General features: G+C 38.9%; 1 pseudogene; it reads right to left on the bottom strand.

Annotated features, from left to right (window-relative positions):
• Positions 1-8: 8 nt before the first annotated feature.
• Positions 9-9,316, bottom strand: LOC104156749 (annotated as a pseudogene).
• Positions 9,317-9,416: the final 100 nt, after the last annotated feature.

The raw sequence follows: 9,416 nt of genomic DNA, 5'->3' as shown, positions 1-9,416 counted from the left end.
AGCTCAGCATTAATTTCTTCCTCATCCTCGGCCCTTTCAGTCACTTCTTTAACTTTGGCTTCCAGCTGGATTTTGGTTTTGATAAGCTGATCACATCTTTCCTCAGCATCAGCCAAAGCATCAGCTTCCTGATCAGAAAATACCAGTTTCAGGGATATGTTTTTTGAGAAAATATCAGATGCTTACCTTCATGGTTTAGAGTCCTGGATAGCAATTTTGTAGTTAAAAATTTGGTTTATGTTCCAACAGAATGAAATATAAGACAGAATTGATTTTATTTTGTTGATTTTGAAATAGCCAGTTTTGAAAGATAAAACCAAATAAAATTGTTTTGAATTTAGATGAAGGCCTGAGTATTTGCATATTTTTGCAAGGTATAGAATCCAATATTATCCCGTAATATCAAACATTACAATAAAGTACATGAATTTAGGTTTAATCATAGGAACACCTCGAACATTTACAAAGTGCCGACTGATAACCAAGATACGGTTATCAAGGTGCCGACTGATGCCAAGAAATGTATAAATACCAAAGTCACAGTTACACTCACATCATTCCTGTATTTCTCTTTTTTCACCCTACTGTCTTTCTGGAGCAACTGTTTCTGATTCAGATTTCCATCACGACAGCCAAAAAATACTCAACGTCTAGCAGATTTGGCTTTTCTCAGTAAGACCCTCATCAGCTAAGAAGAAAAGGAGTTGCTAAAAAATTTGACTCTAGGTTTTTTTGGTAACAGATGTCCTGTAGTATTTGTTATATTTGTCTCATGTTTCAGTCCATCAGAAATAACATGAAAGAAAAAAGATCATTTTAGCAGTGAGTGGATTTCTGCAACTTTTAACAGTTCAAGATTCTTTAAAAAGGGGGGGCATGTAAATTTTCCTACATGTCACATACGCTGCATAGTATTACTTGGAGGATACAGTCTTTTCTATTCTGTAAATAATTTAATTTAGAAACCACAGCATTATAACACTGCAGTTGTACACAAATTTTATGTAATGATTCTCAGTGATTTAGGAGGGCGAGTGAGGATGAGCAGATTAAATTCTGTTTCCTCTCAGTTAATTCACAGTAATGTTTGTAACCGCTAAGCAGCCACCTGCACCAGAAAGAAACAAGTTATCATCTTGTTTAATTGGAGAATAAACAGAGGAAAGACATGTCCTCTTAACTTGTCCTAAGAATTCCTAATCACGTACGTATAAGGATAGGCAGACTCAGTGTTGTAGAGGTAGAGAAAAATTACTAGAAGAACAAACATTATCCTAATAAAAGTAAAGTTTCTTGATTACTCGGATGTAGTTAAAATGTAAATGATGGAGACCTCAGCATACACCATAGAAAAGTCTCACCCAGGTAATATCTTGACTACAGCCTCCTGACAGTCCTTATTGAAGCTAGATATGTTTTCAGGAGCACCACTTAATGAAATACAATTGAATTGAATTAAATTGTAGCTTCTATGTGTCTTTTGAAAATGCATATGTAAATACAAGCCTGATAATCACAGCTAGTCACAGCTCAGTTAGGATGAGGCACACTGGTAGTACTCACAGCCTGCACTTGGAGCTGCAGGTCATTTTTCTCCTGCACCAGTTTCACCATTTTCTCCTCCAGCTCCTTCCTCTTTGCCTCAGACTTTGCAAGCTCTTCCTTGGTTTTCTCAAACTCTTGTTTCATGTTGGCCATCTCCTTCTCAGATTCTGCACTCTTCAGCAAGGGCTTGATCTTGAAGAACAGCTTCATCCAGGGCCAGTGCTTGACATTCATGAATGCACGAATGTTGTACTGGATGCAGAAAATGGACTCTCTGAAAGGTAGTTCAAATTAATACTAAATATTTAGACCATGATGACACAATAAGCAAATACAGTGAAACTAATTTCAAGAAATGTCTACCTCCTCTCCACCATTCTCTGGTACTCCATTCTCATCAGGAAGCCCCTGCACCTGGCCTGTGTGCGAGTGATGAGCTGTGCCAGCTTCTCATCCCTCATCTCTTCCAAGAGGCCTACCAGCCCAGCTTTGAAGAACACCTGAGGTAAGAATATGAAAATAGGTGCAGTATATGTGCTTGTTGTTCAGTGTGGCCCAGTATCCTGTTCCCCATGTCAGATAAGATGGGAAGTTAAGAGAAAGAGCAAAAGCACAAAGAAGGTAGGTAGTGATAGACCCCCTTCTATATCTCCGAAATTTCAGCTACCTGCAGTTGAGGAACTATAATAGCCAGAAAGTTTGTCTTTGTTTTTATTAACCCTTGATTCTTTTATTCTACAACTTTGTCTTAAATTAGGAACCCTTAATGAACCCTTAATTAAATCATCCTATGGCAATGAATTTCAGTTTCATTCAAGTGTTGAGTCAAAAAGTACTTAGTTGATTTCTTTTAAAAATCATTTCACTTCATCATTTCACATACTATCTGGAGAATCTAAATATCATTCTCAAGCCATGCAAACCAAAACCACATAGTACTTTAAACATACAGTTCTTTTACCTTGGTGTGACCAAATTTGTATTGAGTGTGGTCTATATCAATCGATCCAAGAAGTTTCTCACAAGCCTTCTTGCTGTCAATGAACTGTCCCTCTGGGATAGCACTTGCATTTAATACTTTGTATCTAGGGGAGAAAATGGAAGGATTTGCATTGGACTCAATGATCTTCAGGGTCTTTTCCAACTTAAATGATTCTATGAATACAAAGAGGCCTGTTGTTGAGACCAATTGGCTAGTACCCTGCAAGAAAGGTCTAAGAATTGTTGAGAACATAACAGTGTTGCTAAACATAAACTTTAGAGAAGACTTCAGTCACTAGAGGTGAAACTTAAATTTCTCAAGCTACTCAAGATGGACAAAATGACCCATTAAGGGGAAGAAGTCTGACCTCTGTTTAAAATCTGCATACAGGACTCTGTTGGGAAATCCTTTCCTGCAAATTCTGATCCCTTCCAGCACGCCGTTACACCGCAGCTGGTGAAGTACCAGTTCATGCTCCATGGCACCTAGCAATTCAGAGCACAAATATATGCTGTATTCTGTAATACAGAGGGGAAGAGCTGCACCATACTGAAAACCTTTTATATGTGAGTCACTTACCAGGTGTTTTTGTTTCATTTGGGATGATGCAGCGTACAAAATGTGGGTGGGTGCTTCGCAGATTGGTCATGAGTTTGTTTAAATTCTCCTGGGAGAGTCATTAACAAAAGTTTATGTTAGCAAATGTAATTTCCACTATAAGCATCAAGCCCTCTGAAATGAGATAATGAGATATCAGGCAAAAATTAGCTTGCAGAATCCTGAACTGAAGCCCCCTGGACCAGTTTTTCTGACTTTCCACAGATCTTTGCTGTTATTAACTTAATGTATATAGATGTTCTGATTAATCTTCAGGAAATATCATACTCTTAAACATACAATTTTAATACATTTCACTGAGTCTAATGGAATGCCTTCATTAGAAATTATATCCATCCTCCACTGCATGTACCCAGCGAGATAAACTGGTACCTCTATGTAGCAATTTGAAGCATACTACAGAAGGCATTTGAGATGGAAAACACTGCATAGAACCTTCCTATTTTCCTCACTGAAACCAAAAGGAACAAAAATGACAGGCTGAGTATTATATGTCTAGATTACACATTTATCTTGTAAGGTATGACGAGAATAAGGTAAGATGAATCTCAGACCTATTTTGTAATTAATATCTATATACTTATTTATAAATAATTATTACCTATAATTAGTGAAGGGAAGCAGATGCCTCCAGAGGACATCTCAGAGTACGTAAATTAAGCAGCCAAAACATTAAGATGTCTAAACACTAACATGTCTAAGCAGAGAGATAGTGGAAAAAGTTTGAAAACATAACAGAAATGCAACCCAAATGCAGCAAATAATATTTCTCCTATAACATTACCTCTTAAAGACTTATGACCTTTAAATATAGGTTTATTGCATTATTTTTTAATGATACATGCTGGCAATAATTTCCCACTTGCAAGGCCAAGGCACTACAGTTGTGATTATTTTTCTTGGGGCATATACACACATGCCCATGTTCTGTTTCAGAGCACTGGCTAGAGGCTGTCAGGTGATCAAGAATCATATGACAGCAGATCTGTAGAAGAAAATAGGTTATGTCAAGAAGGGAGTCCTAAATGAAGGATGAATATGGCAATAAATAACCTCTGGAGAGATTAAATTTTTCACCAGGCAGAAGTGTATGGAGCAGCCAGGCAGCAAGACTTGGTTATGACAAAGAACTGTCAACTATCTGACATCTTAAAAATCCGTAACCCAAGGAGTGGTGGTATTTCAACTATAACAGATTGACCTCTGAATCATGGAGAAAAATTAGACATATAAATGGATCAAACAGGTCATCCCCCAGACCAGTGGGCAAAATGTTGCTAAAGGGTAATAAAAAGTTCTGAAGCCAGAGGTGGGCATCTGAAGGAAATCTGGTATATTTTAGGTATATTTTAGAAGTTTTCTGTATGATGTTCTTCCATCTGGAAATGTCATCCTGGGACAAGTGGACAAAAAGAAAAGTTGTGCTTTCAGTGGAATGGAGCATAAATAAATTACAGCGGATTTATTCCTAGCAAAATATAGCCCAAGAATTTCAGGGTCTTTTAACACAACTAAGCCAAAAAAAGACTAGCCATTTAAAATGGTGGGTTTACTCCTCATCTTAGCAAGAAACAGTGAGCTCTCTATTGTACCCGGAAAAGAGCTGAGACAGTCTGGAAGGAAGAACCCTTCTTCTTGCCACCTTTCTTGCCAGCACTAGCCTCTGCAAAATTGAAAATAAATAAAACAGGTTTTACATTTTTTGCCTTTGCCTTTTAAGATTACTGTACATCAGTGAAAATATGGGATTCATAGAACCAACCTGCTTCTGCTCCACCATAGTTGGCAAAGAGTAAGGCCAATGTTTTCAGTGATGATTTCTGGTACAACCCAATGACAGTTTCATTTAGGGGGTCCTTGTTTTTCTCCAGCCAGCCAGTGATGTTGTAGTCCACTGTGCCAGCATAGTGTATCAGGGAGAAGTGAGCCTCAACCTTCCCTTTGGTAGGCTTGGGCTTCTGGAAGTTGCTGGACTTGCCCAGATGCTGGTCATAGAGTTTGTTCTTGAAAGAGGTGTCAGTTGCCTTGGGGAACATGCACTCCTCTTCCAGGATGGAAAAGATACCCATGGGCTGGAAGAAATGCACAAGGGAGGCAGATTGTAATTTAGATTTCAGGACAATAATGACCTTCACCTAGGCAGAGTAGTGGAACTCAGAGTTACACATCAGAAAAGATTATTATTCAATTACATTTTCTGCTAGAAAGTGAGATTAGACATATTGATACTTACATTTTTTAACACCAAATAAATCATAAAGATTAATAGAAATTCATTTAGTTTGTGTTGAGAATATGCTTTATAAAATCAGAGCACTACCTTCCAGAGGGACTCAAAGCACGCACAGATGTCTTAGTCAAATTGAATATGAGCCAACAATACACCCTTGGGGCAAAGGAAGCCAGCTCATCCTGGGCTGCATTAAGACTGCTGCCAGCAGCTCAAGGGAGGTGATCCTTCCTCTCTACTCAGCTCTGCTGAGAAGCATCTGGAGTGTTGTGTGCAGTTCTTAGTTCCCCAATACAAGAGAAGCATGGACATATTAGGGTGAGTCCACCGACAGGCCAGGAAGATATTTAAATGACTGGAAAATCTGACGTACAAGGAGAAGCTGAGAGAGATGAGACTGTTCAGCCTGGAAAAGAGAAGGCTCTAGGGAATCTTATCAATGTGTACAAATATCTAATGAGAAGGGATAAAGACAGAGCTTCTCAGTGGTGTCCAATGACAGGACAAAATAGGACAGGCATGAATTGAAATACACAAAATTCCATTTAAACAGAAGAAAAAAGCTTCTTTACTGGGAGGGTGGTCAAAAGCTGGAACAGGTTCCCCAGAGTATCTTTGGAGTTTCTACCCTTGGAGATACTCAAAATCCAACTAGACATGGTCCTGAGCAACCCTCTCTAGCTGACCTTGCCTTGACCAAGGGAGTTGGAGCAAATGATCTCCAGAACTGCCTTCAAACCACAGCAGTTCTGTGATTCTGTGATTCAAACTCCTTATTATCCTGTCAGTCACTGAACTTTTCATCTCAATGTGACTGCCTTCTCATTGTCAGTCAAAGGATGCATATGTAAGTGCAACTGTGTGCTGACAGTTGTGTTCTATGTTAATTTTACGAAGATACAGCTATTCTGCTGTATAAGCACAAGTCTGTTAGAGCTGAAAGGTGAAGAGGACATGTTGACTTGGAAATTGACTCTATCTGTTTTGGAAGAACACTTTTATTGGGACTTTAACAATGTTTTGGCATTTAAAGAGAGATCAGTATAGACTTGCTGCCACAAAGCTGTGTGAAATCTCCTTCATGTCTCACTAGACAGAAAAAATAAACTACAGGGTAAGGTATTTTGAATAACAAAAGCTGACTATTTGGACATAGAAAATCCCTTTTAAAAAATGAGACCAAGTAACTGTAGAATCTCCATGCATGTAATGCACATGAACAGAAAGGATACCTTCTCAATGAGCTCAATGCAGGCAGCCAGATCCATCCCAAAGTCAATGAATGTCCATTCAATTCCTTCCTTCTTGTACTCCTCCTGCTCCAGCACAAACATGTGATGGTTGAAGAACTGTTGCAGTTTCTCATTGGTGAAGTTGATGCACAGCTGCTCAAAGCTGTTAAACTGGAAACAAAATAAGATAAATAAGATAATTTGCAAATTTTAGCAATAATTGTAAAACCTCATCCTTTAAAAATAAGGAATGCAGTTATGTTGGCTTCATTATCAAGTCTGTGCATTTCTTCAGTCTGCTTTATGTCTATACAACAAAACGAAGAAATGCATCAAATCAATTGTCCATAAGGAATTTTTTTTTCATTGATAAAAATGTGAAGATAAAATATATTTCCTGTACAATCTGCGACCGAATTACAGAGAGAAAAAAACCAAGCTTAGGTCTGTCATGCTATACATCTTTTTATACTGTCTTTTCTTTGATCATTTAAACCAAGGAATTTTTCTGATTGAAACGTTCTGTACTTTTGAGTTTGTACATCTTGAAATAAGACAAGTCCTTTGAAAGGTAATTTTTTGCTTCATGACAAAAAAAGGCAAATAGCTGCAAAAAATTGTGTGATGATATTATCCCTTCTTTAAAATTATGTCTCAGAGTGACCATAACATCCAGTTGTCACTTCTAAATAGCTCTTACCAGATCTTTTTTTTACTTACATCAAAGATCTCAAAGCCAGCAATGTCCAGGACACCAATGAAGTACTGTCTGGGCTGCTTGGTATCCAGCTGTTGGTTGATTCGAACAACCATCCACAGGAACATCCTTTCATAGACAGCCTTTGCAAGAGCACCTACAGCATTGTGCACCTATAAGAAAAATAAATGCCTGGAGTTACCATACAGAGCAGAGGAAAATCAAAAGGATCTGAATTCAAAACATGTTTCCAGGTTACCACATGCTTCTTACCTGCTGTGCAGTCTGACCCTTGGTCACATATTCGTTCCCAACCTTGACTCGGGGGTAGCACAGTGCCTTGAGCATGTCAGCTGAATTCAGACCCATCAGGTAGGCAGCCTTGTCAGCAACTAAAAAGACAGAGAAAAAAAGGAAGAATTTGGTGTCACATAGACTTTGAATCCTGGAGTATTCTTTAAAGGCTGCAAGGTTCATATTTCTGTTCTTTGGAATCTTTCAATAGGCTCTCATAGAGGGAATCTTGGTAATACTGAAGTCATCGTTATGCATATGGAGATTTTCTAAAAGAATTTATGTTTTAAAATCTTCACTGAAGCATGTAGAAAGTAACAATGTTTTCAAAAATCTCCTGGTACAAAATTAAAAGCTGCAGCTTGCCAGTCTGAATATTTGTAGTAAATGCGTAGCTTGGGATCTGCAGTGACAACAGTTGGGTACTGATCTACATTTAGGTGATCAAAAGCAGCCAATATTTTGGGTGGAACACAGACAGGATATCTCTGTTCTCTTTCAGATCCAGGGTCTACAGCCCTTTGTGAGCTTTGGTTTCTGATGTTCAGTAAAACTCACTGGGTTTCATCCTTTTACGCACAGTACTTCCCACCTTCTGCCTTGTCCTTTAGCAAGGGGAGCCATTGCTCAGAGAGCTGGACATGTGCGTTGTAGGTCCTGCGCCAACAAAGGCGAGGAATCAAATACACCTCTCACACCAGAGTTCACTGAACGTCTGACAGGTGACGGTGAATGGGAACATAGTCCCCCATCCTGTTAGAGCTGAATCACTTGGGTATTTCACAATTGCAAGCCATATTCCAACAAATATATGACTAATAATGTTACAGGATGTTCATAGCATAAGATACAAAAATCCTGATATCAGGGAACTTGATGTACTGAGAATAAGAAAAGGGGCAGTTTTTTACCGGCTTACTGTTTTCCTTAGGATCCTAAAGTCCAACAAAGAACAACTTGTGCTTTCACATCCATAGTGGCTTACGGAAGGGATAATTATTGAGTTTGATAATACCTTCTGTGCCATCTGGCTCTGCCTGCTCCTCTCTTGGTTTCTGCTTGAACTTCAAGTTCCCATAGTGCATGACAGCCCCTGTCAACTTGTAGATAGCTGTCTTCTCATCAGGAGTAAAGCCCAGGATGTCAATGGCACTCTGGTAATATAATCAGTAAAGTGAAATATTTGCATGTTATGTGATGTGTGACCTGAACCTGTTGACCTGTTTTGATACTTACATCTGTAGCCATGAGCTCCTCCTTGTCATCAATGCTGGGAACAGTGATCTCACCTTGACTCACAAAAGGGTAGTCATATGGATTGGTGGTGATGAGGAGCATTTCTGAAAACAAATGGGTTCATGGGTTAAATTTCATTGGTTTTGTTAATGTAGTTAAATGTTGCTCAGTGGTCTTCCTCCAAAAAACTCAGTCATGTTTCCTACCAATTAGCTCTGGCTTCTTGTTGGAGGTGACCTGATAAAATATGTGGTAGCTTCTTTCTGCCTTGAGCTGGAAAGTGACTCTGGACTTCTCCAGTAGATCTGGCAAGGAACGTAGAAAAAGTTAGGCACAGGAAGGCACATGGAGGTGGGAATTTGGGAAGGAATGGCAGCAGGCCAGGAGAGTGTCTTACAAGTTTCAATGTCAGCAGAAGCCAGTTTGCCTGTAGCTCCAAAGTGGATTCTGATGAATTTGCCCTGTTAAGGAGAAGAATCATAGAATCATTATGGTTCGAAGAGATCTCAAAGATCATCAAGTCCAGCCATATACCAAATGCCATCATGCCCGATAAACCCACTAAATCATGTCTCGAAGCGC

Source organism: Cariama cristata, unplaced genomic scaffold (genome assembly GCF_000690535.1).
Source record: "Cariama cristata isolate BGI_N322 unplaced genomic scaffold, ASM69053v1 scaffold2753, whole genome shotgun sequence".
Taxonomy (NCBI): Eukaryota; Metazoa; Chordata; class Aves; order Cariamiformes; family Cariamidae; genus Cariama; species Cariama cristata.
This window is presented reverse-complemented; position numbering and strand designations above follow the sequence as displayed.